Genomic DNA, 13,004 nt, shown 5'->3' with positions numbered 1-13,004 from the left:
AACAAATTCAGTAAGCAACAGACGGGAAAAAAGTGCAAACTGAAGTCAAACGTATACAAGCTGTACTGTTAAAAATGACTGCAGAAAGGCATCAAGGGGTTAAAATTCATAGTAGACTTCCTCATTTTGACAACGATGAGGTCGCTAAATGCTAAAAGACAATGTATTAGTGAAATATTTGATAATGGGGGAACAAAGATCAATTCAGCCCCTGAAATACGTAATTGCATTTATAATTATTTTGAGCAACAATATTCCCAACCAGCGTCACATAATGGAGCTTTCATGGATGCACTGGTATCCGAATCAGAGGTTTTTACAGATGAAGAAAGTGAAAACTTGAACAAGGAATATACAAGTGAGGAAGTGTTTTGAGCGGTTAAGGCAGGCCAATCATTTTCAGCTCCTGGTTGGGATGTGATACCCAATAAGTTTTATCAAACCTTTTGGAAATTGATGGGTCAAACAATAACGGACTGGATAAATGCAGTGTTTAGCAAGTATCAAATGGGTAAATCTTCCAATACGCATATTATAATTCTAATCCCAAAATGTCTAAAACCAAGCGAAGCTGGTAATTATACACCCATCACCCTCCTATGTACGGATTACAAAATATTGGCGCGATGTATGCTTGGCAGACTTATGCCTTATGTCGACAAATTAGTAGGAGATGATCAATATGTTTTTGGTTTAAATAAGAAAATCACAAATGTTTTACAAACGATGCGCGAAGTAATTACATGAAATAGACTACAGAACAATAATTCTGAAAATGCTATATTAGCATTACACTTTCAACGTGCTTTTGACTCGATAAATCATGAATATCTATTTAACGTTTTGCAGGGCTACGGTATTCGTGGACATTTTCTTTCAGTATTTAAAAGTCTTTATAGTCATGCAACAGCAAAAATTTAAATAAATGGATTTCTGACAAAAGAACTCTATTTTGTAGCTAATCAGTGGTGATTTATTCATTCTAGTTTTTTTGGACTTTTAACCACTGTTATTTAAAAGAGATTTACCAACGTTTCGGAGGCTCCATCTGCCTCCGTCTTCAGGGTAGCGTGTCTAAATGGTTGCCTTGGAGGATTATTCTAGGTGGCCTAGGCTCCACCGCGTCCGTCGGTCACAAGGCAACCATTTAGACACGCTACCCTGAAGACGGAGGCAGATGCAGCCTCCGAAACGTTGGTAAATCTCTTTTAAATAACAGTGTTTAAAAGTCCAAAAAAACTAGAAAAGAACTCTATATTTATAAAGGTGTAAGACAATTAGATCCTTTGTCGATGTTACCGTTTTGTATTGCACTGAGACCCATTCTTTCTGAATTAGGCCGAAAAGTTCAAGGAATTAACATACACTCTACTACCATTAAGGTGTTGGTGTATGCTGACGATATTACTGTATTAATAAATGAACAGTCTGATATTGATGCAACGTGTCAGTTATTACAGAAATTTGGAATATGGTCGGGATTAAAAATAAACCAAGAAAAAGCGTCACTTTTGAATTTAAATTTGGTTCATTCTCACTCGCAGCGAGGTAATTTTAAGGTTGTACAAACGATACATATACTAGGTATAATATATACGCACTCTATTCAAAGTATGATCCAATTAAATTATGATAGAGTATTAACTGGGGTTAAAGCGATATTACAAACAAATAAATTTCGCAGCCTTAGTTTACAGTCAAGGGTGACCTTTACAGGTGTATGCACTCTCAAAGGTATGGTACATGGCAAAAATCCTCCCACTACGGAAGTTAGGTATAAATAAACTTAAGAGTGCAGTAAATTGGTTTATTTGGAACGGTCAGATATTGAGAGTAAAACATGTGTTACTTTGTTTGCCTTTTGCCGAGGGAGGAATGAATCTTGTGAATATAGAACTCAAATGCCAGGCCTTACGTATTCAAGCTGACACGCAGACATTGATTCAGCATCCACTCAGCCTCACAAGTAAAGTTTTGAGAAGCGCTTTGGACTATATTTCACTAGAGGCCCATATTGATATTACTAGACTGGTAGACACTTTATGGTATTTTAAGGCAACAATAGTGGATATTAGTTGTGCCCTATTACAATCTCCGATATTATAACAATACCAGTTACATCGGAAATATATCGCAGACTATGTAAATTAGAACAATCAACGTGTAAAATTATTGAGCAAAATCCCAGAATGAATTGGAGAGAAATATGGAATAATTCAGGCTCACCATCTTACATCACGAATCCGATCAGCATGGTATATAATTGTCCACCAAAAATTAATCACGGGAGAGAGACTCTATGATCTTAAATTAGTAAATATGCCAATGTGTGCTAGATGTAATGTATGTGATACTTTAGTACATAGACTGAGTGAATGCCAAATAATACAAACAACATGGCTCTATATAAGGAAACTTGTGAGTACTATTTGTCGAACATCAGTGTATGACATCTCTGTAGATATTCTTTTATATCCAGCTTTTGCCTATTACCCAAAAACAAAACTTAAAGTGTACAATGGCTCTTAGGACACTATGCCTATTTCCTATCGACATATCCGCAACCAGATTTTAATATACAATTTGTAAATTATCTCCATCAAGAATATCACAGGATACCTCACTGTAAAAGAAATAGATTGTATGCTAATTTTCTTACTGTAATGTTTACTTGCCGAATGAGTAACGCGTCTGACTACCATGCTAAAGGTCCCGAGTTCGAACCCCGGCCGGTCCAAATCCGGGAACATTTCTAACGTTGGAAGCTTCCCCGGCGCCCACCCAACGTGGAATAACATGGGTACCTAGGGGAAACCCTGGGGGGTAAAGGCGGTGAGGGGCGTGATGCTGATCACATCACCCCCACTCACGACCGGATCAAGAAAGTATGGGGCGTTACCCCCACACCCCCTATACGCCTTCATGGCGTGGTGCTATATCCCTATTTGGCAGTAATCCCCGTCATTCACACATTCGTACACTTTCACACATGTCAATTTCCACTTTATTCACATTATTTCTCATTATTCGGACGAACACACACATCCAAGCCCAAGCGGGATTCGAACCCTGGACCCCAAGCGTTGCAGCGCGATGAGTTAACCACTCGGCCACAGGGTCCGACTGAGCCACCGCGGCCACTTCAAAACGTGTGGTTACCATATCGCTAAATATAATATTCGAACTCTCCCCCACTCCAGAAATCCATTGACATCTAAGATTTAACACTTTATCAAGAGCTTCATGTCTCCACCCTTAAATTTAATATTCAATCCTCCCACCAAAATTTTCATTTATTGTTTATGTTGAAGAGTGAATATTGCTTCCTCCAAAACAAATAATTCTCATTCACCAGAATTTTCGCAACAGTCTAGACAATAGTAATATAAAAGAATTGAATACCCCTCAATTTAAAGCTTAATCCCCCCCCTAACTAAAATACCCTCTATCATCTAAAACTTAACAATGATATTCAAGAGTTGGATATTGTCTCCCTCCCCAACGTTTAATTCTCAATCCCCCAGAATCCACGTGTCATTATGTAAGAGTAGGATATTTCCCTCCACCCCCTCCCGATAATACATATTACCCTTTACAATTAATTCCCTTGGAAGTTAGCGTCGTCGCCTTGTAATCAAGGGGTCCCGGGTTCGATACCCGGTGGAGACACAAGTGGTTCGGATAGGCCCAGTCCCGATTAGCCTTACTGTGCATAAAAGTGGACTTAAAACAATATATCAAAACCTTGGAAGTCCACAAATTGCTATTTATATAGCAGCAATGGTAACTTGTGTCCAATGCTATATTGTTCACGTCAAATTTCTATATTACCCTCCTAAATTGGGTGGACGCAACGGGCGTCCACAAACCCACCTGTGAGTACCCCTGTCCCTAAGTACTTTCTTTTCTTCATCTAATGGATCTAATTTTCTATATGTCTGGTGTGATTCTCTTTCTATATTTTCATATTAAAAATAAGAATTAAGATGTTAATATAAAATTTTAAAAGCAAATAGAATTGTTGTAGCTTGGAATTCGTGTAAATGAAAATAATTTAACTTCTTGCTTTATACCGTCACCTAAAATCATTTTATATATATATATATTTTATCTTCCATAACACAGCAAAACATTTCTATATGAGAACGTAAAATATAATAGAAATATGTGTCTACAAATTAAGCATAGCTAACTTGTTACACTGAGAATAACACTTTCAAAAATATATACCTAAGTAAAATTTATCGATGTATTTTTTTACGTCCTTTCTCTGTCACTTTTGGCTAATTGTAAAGATGAGGATGAGCGATGATTAGATGAATCTGATGAAGGGATAAACAATTGTCCTCAGGCTGGAATCGAACCTGGAACCCGATTGAAGGTCGACTACTTAACGCGCTGGACCATCAAGAAAACTTGTCAAAAATTGTGTGCAATCGTCCCCAGACTTAAATCATAAGAAACATTATTGAATATTTACAAGCATATCTTATAACGTGTCAATTAACACAAATATGCCTTGGTTTTCTCTCTCTTAGATTAAAGTATGTAAACTGCTAGTAATCCATTTTCAGTGCATTAAAATACACGTAGAAATGCATCAAAGAGTACGTACATTTATCACCTTCTGTTCGATGTCATGCACTAAAAATGCATCAATTTCAAAAAAATGAATTTCACTTTCTCTCTGTAGAATTAAGGGATTTTCAAATTTGAGTGCAATAATAAGCATTAATATCCAAGTTTTTCAATATTTTTCAAAATTAGTGATAAATAAATAAAACTAGTAAGATACAAATAAATGAATAAGATATAACAAATGTGTGTTTCTTTCTGATAATGTATGTACTTAGTTACTGTATGAAAACCTATCTGCACATTTTGAGCTACTTCTCTATCATATTATTCACCATAAGTGAATACGAAACAAAATATATTTTTAAAATGTAACAATCTTTATTTGAAAACAAAATGAATCAAGTGAAAATTCCAGAATTTCTAAAACAGGTCTCAACTCACCAGATTTCACATTTCTAGTTCACATAGAGGTGAGTACCCTCACCCTGCCTTAGGGAGGGTTTCTCTTCCTCCCAACCTTGGGGAGTTCTTTTCTTTCCGTTTGGAAAAAGAAATGGGGTGAGAATCGTCACCCTAGGAAGCATCTCCTACCTTTGTGGATTCTTATCGCTATACCCTAAGGAGTTCTTTTTGTTTCCTTAAAGGGCACAGCGAGGGTACTCTTTTCCCTCAAGAGAAATAAGAATTAATTAAACTTCAAAATTAGCTGTTCAAAATAAGATAGAGGCAGAGAGAAACTTAAAAGTTGAAAAATTGTTAAACATATTTTACATAACTACATTAGTGAAAGAGGGATATAATTTGTTAGAAATCGAAAGATTTAAAAAATTGTACAAATTTTCTTACTACGATGTAGAATTAGACCAAGTCCTACCCCAACTCAGAGGACTAGTTGAAATTCTCAAAGAAACTATTGGTGAACTTCAGGGATGGTCACAGCTGCCGAAAATGTTGTCCAAGTATTGAGAAATTCACTATACCATCCTATACAAAAAACAATGAAAGCATAAAAATAATACCACACAATTTTTTTGTTTGCTTTCAAGATAACGAAGATAACATGCAATACCATTTTTAAATGTGTGTGTGTGTGCGTGGGTGTGTGTGTGTGTGTGTGTGTGTGTGTGTGTGTGTGTGTGTGTTTTATAGGGTCACAGTGATGGGCTCCCATTCTATATTTTTACATTGAAAATAAGAATTAAGAAATATAACATTTTAAGCCATATATGAATGGTGTAGGTGTACCTGTGGAACTTGTGTAAATGACAAAAACAGTTTAACTTCTTGTTTCAAACAACCACCTAAAAATCATTTAATTTTTTCTTACTTCCACATTACAGCAGGGATGTAGCTAGGTCAATCAGTTTCGGGGGGGAGAGGTCAAATCTGAAATTTGTTCCTATGAAAATATTACCAGAAACTAAAGCTGAACAATACCTATACATACAGGGTGACCTGTAATTTTATATATTCCCTGAAAGGGGTTATAGTAGAGACAATTTGCAATAAATTTGACTATATGATATCCCGTCCGAAAACTAGTAGTTTTCGAGATAATCGAATTTCTATTGTTTTTTTAAAAACTGACAATTTTCCACATAAAAAGATGAATTGAGAAAAAACTGCTGAATGTATGGCACCTATTTCAGCGTTTTCTGATAGCTAACAAATAAGAAGTTCGTTGAAAAAAAAAGTTTTTCCCAAATAACATTCATATGTAATGTTATTCAATGGGTGGGTCTAAACTTACAAGTGATGATAAAAAAATACACTCTTAGTTTACTTGGCAACGTATAAATAACAAAAATGGTATGACACGAAGCGTACAAATTACTTAAATTACTTCCTTTAGTCATCAGCTATCCAACAAGGTACAAATGTTGCTAACATTCACATTTGTGTACAAGAAATAATACTTGATTCATTTTCATGTGAATGGAATCAATGAACAATACAATTAAAGAACATTACACGTCTTGCTCAAAGTGGGCACCTCCATTACGAATGCAGGAACGCAGGTTTTTACGGACATTTGGTCTCGTAACTCGTGATGTGATGGTGTCCTTGATGTGTTGACCAGCTGTGTGTGTGTGTGTGTGTGTGTGTGTGTGTGTGTGTGTCCCGATATATATGTATACATGGCCTCCTCGATGGCACAGTGGTAACGTCGTCGCCCAGTAATCAAGTGATCCCTGGTTCGATACCTGGCGGAGGCACATTTCACAGTGGTTCAGATCCCACTTTAAAATGTAGGTCCAGTCCCGATTAGCCTATTCGTTCATAAAGTGAACTTAAAACATCAATTCAATTCAGTATGTAGTCAAGGGGTCCCGCGTTTGAACATAGCGGTTCGGATCTCACTTTAAACAGTAAGTCCAGTCCCGATTAGCCTTATTGTGCATAAAGTGAACTTAAAATACCAAATCAATCAATCATCCAATTCAATATGTATATATAATTTTACAATGTATACAATAAACATTCTTATTAATTAGCTGTTTGAACACTAGAAATGCAACTGGCAGTATAACTAACCTATCATTATGTTTGAGCTACTTCCGTATTGCTTTATTCACTTTAAGTAGGTTCGAAACAAAATAAAGTTTTAAAGGGTAACAATTAATCTTTTAAAACAACATTATTTCCAAGTGGAAATCTTAAGACTAGGTATTTCAGTGCAGTAACAAACAGCAACAACTTACCTTGCATTCAGCAAACGAATATGAAGGCATCCAAGATGGCGGTTCTCTCACCTTCTGGAAAAATAGTCTGTAGTGTGCACATATCCTGCCGCCTGTTTGCTATGTGGTAAGTAGTTCCTGATGTAAAAACAGAAAAGATGCGAACCGAAAACAGATTTAAGCTAGTTTCTTTAAGCATCTAAACTTGTGACAATTGTTAAGTTATACTATAATGCTATTTTATGTTATTTACTTTCCAAATAACTGCTATGGAAGCTGTTTGCAATTGGTTGTTTCAACAAGTAATCACTCCTACGTGGAACATGTTCAGTGGCCGGAAAAAAATGGTTAGGCAGCGACACGAAACATGCAAACATATAATTAGATTTTTTTTTACGTCACCATGATTATCATTCAGCATTCACATTCAGGATGTGACGTCGCAGATCAGGAAGATTACGATTTCATGTTTGATACACTGAAGACCACTACGGACATTATTCTGTGGGGGTTTTGTGAAGCCTCAGATGATCTAAACACAAGATCGTGACCTTCCTGATCTATATGACGTCGCATTTATACTGCAATCCGGAATACAGTTTCTAATGGTGTTGCCCGCTAGCAGATCTAACAGAGTTTAAGATGCTGGCTCCTCTGCTCCATCGTGTTTTTGTTTTTCAATGTTCACCTTCTCCCACTTGGTCCAGGTGTACGTGGATCATTCAGAATACAACTCTTGCTTATACAAGATTGATAATCGCAAGTTAAGCATGTTTCTTGCAAGTTGATAAATGTCTATCTCACCCTTCTTTGCACAGAATAGACGACATGTCATGTCATTCACACAATGTACGGAAGATTTTGAAGCATACAGTAAGCATGAGAACTACAGTTTGCCCATTACTATTTCATTGAGATCCCATTGATCTCCGAGGGTGCGAAAATATTTCCTGTGTTTGTCTGTTGGCAGGAAGGATGCACTTATTTTTCCTTTCCTGCAAATGCATATGGAGACTTATAATATCTCGACATGTTTAATAAGAATTGAAGCTATTTTTCTTAATGTCGAGAACCCACATGGGTATTTTAGTACTATATTTCAGAAAGAATTTAACCATGATTCTTGATTCTTTCATGGAATCTCAAACACACAATACACACATCTGTGTCCTCTGAGCTCATTGCCGCTTCATTACCCTCATTAGCAGCGGCAGTATTCACCAGCAATTTACCATATCTTCTTCATGTTTACTGTTGAGATTGAGCACAGTGTTGGTTATCGTGTCGGACTAGCATACGCGCAACCCGAGTTCGAGACCTGCGGAAGTGGAGTTCTTTTTTTTTGGTCTAATTTCATCCAATCTTATTTATAAAACTGAGGTTTCTGCAAAACCTTTTGAATTGCATGCCACTTCGTATGTTGGTAATCTGAAAGCAGCAAAGATGAAAATTTGATGTTCCGAAGCGACGATGTATTTGTGTATGTGTTGAAAAAACGCAGTTATTAATTAGTGAAAATCATGCAGCCACGTGATCATTGAGAACGCTTCCTAGTTGTCAGTGCTGATATGGCAGTAGCTACAGTCTGTCAACACACACCAACTTTCACATTCCCCTTAAAATGATTAATTATCTTTCCACGTTTCAAAATCATGGGTGCTGTCTAAAGCAATACTTTGATACTTGCGTTTGCATGTTCGAATCTAAAGTAATACCAAATTTTTTGCCCAGCAAATGACATTGAAACCATTAATAACTGTTTGCAATGTGATATTGATATCATATATGGAAAGAATAAAAATGGAGAATTTCGCTTAAAACAACTTATAAATATATTAAATTATGTGGATACCTGATCTGAAACGTACGATGCACGATCAGACACCCTGAATGTTGCGTTGAAAACTGCAGAGAACAATGACTGACTTATGAACAGTGAAAGGTTTTTCCGTGCTCCAATGGGATTTTATTTATAACTATAAATAAACAAGGCAGAAGGACACAGGTTGGTATGATGAACTAAATTGTAAACTAAAAGTTTATATTGAAGAAACAAAACACGTTCACGGTTAAAAATAGGGCATTCAATTTCAGGCACATTACACTAACTGAAAGACTATTTTCAAAATTAATAGTATTTGGATAACCAGCAAATCCAAACTTGATATTAACCACGTAATGCACTTGATAATCACAGAAACATAATTTTTCTTCAGCATGCCCCTTATTTTGTGTCTTGGTTGTTGAAATAATACGTTGAAACGAACAGTAGTATGGTTTAGAATGTGTTTAGAATCTCTTGTGTACTGCATGGGAATACTGAAGTCACTTTTAGTTTCCTAATCAAATAACAATTAATCAGTGTAATCTTTAAAAATGAAAGCCTTTGTTTCTTTGCAGCTGTTCATGACAGAAATTAAATTTCAAGACAAGTTACCAAATTAGCAATAGTTCTCTTACATATTTGTGGTATGTGCTCGTCTGCCTTATACCGGATGAGGAAGGAAGCAGATATAAAAGATAGAAAATTACTGTTCTTGGTTAGCTCGACCTGCTTTTGTCAGAAAACCTGATCAGCATACTGAACCAATTCATCACAAGAGATACGACATCAATAATATAATCCGTTTCTGTGGTCAAATAACTCCAAAAAAAGGCAATAAAATTGTCAGTTTGAGGAGACGGAGAAATAATTTCCATTTATCTTACATTATACTCTGTCTGTATGCGTAGTGTGGTTTGTCTGTCCCAAAGCTGAAGGCAAACCTCTGTCTGTTGTAACGCGTGGCATGTTTTCTTCCAGCTTACAAATCACGTACCTTCGTTCACTTCAGTGTGCTGGTTCTGCAGGCACAAGGTCATGTCGACTGATAACCAGATAACACGTGACCACGTGACTCCGTGGCCAACTGTCAGCACCGCAGAGAAGCTTCGGTAACGTTTGCGAGGTTCCTTCTCAGGGACGTAGCTAGGTTGATCAGTTTGGGGGGCCCAAACGTAAGATTTTTTCTATCAAACTATTATAAATTAACAAACTATTTATACACCATATAGGCCTATACTGTATACATACATTATATATGTATGTGTGTGTGTATATATGTAGTCTTGGAAAGAAAAGGAGCAAGGGCCTCCTCGGTGGCGGATGGTAGCATCGTCGCCTAGTAATCAAGAGGTTCCGGGTTCGATACCCGGTGGATGCTCATAGTGGTGCGGATCCCACTTTACACTGTAGAACCAGTCCCGATTGGCCTTACTGTGTATAAAGTGGACTTAAAACACCAACTCAATCAATCAATAAATTGGAAAGGAACATCATTTTCTTCTGTAGCCCCCAACAGTCTACGGACATACTCTCGCGAAATACACAGCCTTTATTCGGGAAACTAAATGCAGAATGAACCCATTAGCTTAATGGCTTATACACCAAGAACAATGTTATTAGTCTTTAGATTTGTAAATTTGCTGAAAAAAAATTGAGAAGTAGATAAAACCCTTTTCCGTGGTTTTAGTGCTGGAACCAGGTTTACAAGTATTGGCAACAGTGTAAATATGAAATGTGTGCGTAATGAGTTCACGCTAGGCATTTCACGTATACAGTTCATACCGGAATTGAATCCGGTATCTCTTAGTTCAAGGGCGGGCCCAAGTCTTCTATGGCATCTGATTGTTCACTTGGGAAACGATGACGATAAGAAATTATATGCACACGTCTAATTTCTTAAAATTAACCTTATTTGTGTGTGGAAAACTGATTATATGATGGCACTGGATAAAACAAAGTTCCCACACGCTCAAATAATTACGCTCTCGTCTTTGGTTCGGCAGGTTCAACAACCTGCCGGGGTTCGATTCCCGATGGAGGCACATAGTTGTTCGGATCTCACTTTAAACTATAGGTCCAGTCCCGATTAGCCTTACTGTGCATAAAGTGGACTTAAAACACCAGTTCAATTAATCAATCAATCGAAAGGTTCAAGGTTCGATCCTTGGTGGTCAGGCCGGTAGCCAGAATTTGATTTCGGAAGGGGCTTATCCCTTATCGGCAGCCGCCATCTAAAGACAAAAAGGTTGGGGGGAGGTAAATGCGCTGAAGATGAATTTCCTGGTATATTGCAACTTACCATATACAAGATGTTTAATCCTGTTAATGAAGTAAATTTAATTATTACTACACATTATTAAAATCAGATATTTGTAGGATTTCGGGAAAGGACTGCAGCCCCCGAGCCCCTTCCCTGGGTATGTGCCTGCTTGTATTAGTTCCGAAATTTCTGTGCTGTTCCAACATCGTGAGGACAATTTGGGAAGTACTTGAAAGCGATATGGAAGCAAATTCTGCTCTGGAAACTATGGGACTCGATGTGATGACCATGCGCAACCGAATGAAAGAACTCTTCGCAGGCCCTGTCCCTCAATATTAATTTTACTGACTAATTGTAAGTTTTTCTCGGCCTCCTCGTCGCCGTCTTGCAATCAAGGGGTCCCGGGTTCGATACCCGGTGGAGGCACATAGTGGTTCGGATCCCCGATTAGCCTTACTGCGCATACAGTGGACTTAAAACACGAACTCGATAAATTGGAAGGTTTTAGAACTAAACATGGCTTTTTATGCATCGTACAACTTTGCTTCTTTTTACCCTACTTTTAGTTTTTCTTCCTAAGAATTCCACTGAGTATAACACGCTACGAAACCAGAGATCCAAGGTTCGGACATTGGACAGGTATGGTTGTATCATGTCTGTCCCATCGCCATTCCTTCGGGTAATAATTCATCCTCATCGTCGCATTTAACCCAAGAGGTAGAAAAGCGGCGTAATATAGAAATATATAAATGATTGATTTGGTTTATTTTACTTCGCTTTTCTGACACTTTTTGGCTAATCGTGAAGATGAAGATGACAATGATTGATGTGAAATTGATTAGAGGACCATCATAAAGAACACACACGCCCAGTCAGGGATTCGAACCCAGGACCTCTGGCATCGTAATGCACCTTGTTAGCCACTGCACAACAAATAGAAAGAGAAAATGCTTGATAAGTTATTTGCTTCTCCATAACTCATGATTATATTATATAACTATTATTCGCTGTATTGATTGATTGATTTGTTGTTGTAAGTCCACTTTATGCACAGTAATGCTAATCGGGACTGGACCTAGAGTTTAAAGTGGGATCCGAACCACTTGTACATCCACCGGGTATCGAACCCGGGACCCCCTGATTACTAGGCGACGACGCTACCACTGCGCCATCGGGGAGGCCCCTATTCGCTGTATTACTAGGGATTAATTATATTTGTATGTCTAGCCAACATAGCCATCTAAGCAGCAGCAGCTTCCGCATTTGCAGGTGGAGGCTAAATGAAGAAATATCACAGAGAGTCAGAAATATATACAAATTTTGTAACGTAATACTTATAGAGCATGCAGACGGCTGTAAAAACAATTGCTACAAACCTAGTTTCCTTCCTTAATTGAAACGTGGTTTATTCTTCATTATACATGAGATCAACCACCCTGGGAGTCGAACCCAGGATCTGGTGTGGTAGTCAGACTCTCTTTTAGAATGCCAATATGTTGGATATTTGGTCGATCAGTCGATCCTGATCCATTGTTTCCAGAGGAAGACAATCTGGCAGCTTGTCATTCGACATTTTACTCGCGATGTAGGAAAACGAGATCACAAACACTTCGTGATGCTATCTTCTCGCGTTTACAGAAGTTTACCACCGATCGGACAA

The 13,004-nt window shown here is 37.6% G+C and overlaps 1 protein-coding gene across 2 annotated transcripts in view; it reads right to left on the bottom strand.

Annotated features, from left to right (window-relative positions):
* Positions 1–7,547, bottom strand: part of LOC145989457 (uncharacterized) — a 99,600-nt gene extending 92,053 nt beyond the window's left edge. For both annotated transcript variants that reach the window (XM_083124802.1, XM_083124803.1), the window contains exons 1-2: positions 7,281–7,547; positions 5,425–5,562 (exon numbers count right to left, since the gene is read on the bottom strand). The gene's annotated coding sequence lies outside the window, so the exon portion shown is untranslated. The remainder of the gene's footprint in view (positions 1–5,424; positions 5,563–7,280) is intronic.
* Between the last annotated feature and the right edge of the window lie 5,457 nt (positions 7,548–13,004).

This window comes from Lepisma saccharinum, chromosome 6 (genome assembly GCF_977018435.1).
Source record: "Lepisma saccharinum chromosome 6, izLepSacc3.1, whole genome shotgun sequence".
NCBI classification, from domain to species: domain Eukaryota; kingdom Metazoa; phylum Arthropoda; class Insecta; order Zygentoma; family Lepismatidae; genus Lepisma; species Lepisma saccharinum.
Note: the sequence above shows the minus strand (reverse complement) of the source record. Positions and strands in the feature narration are given on the sequence as shown.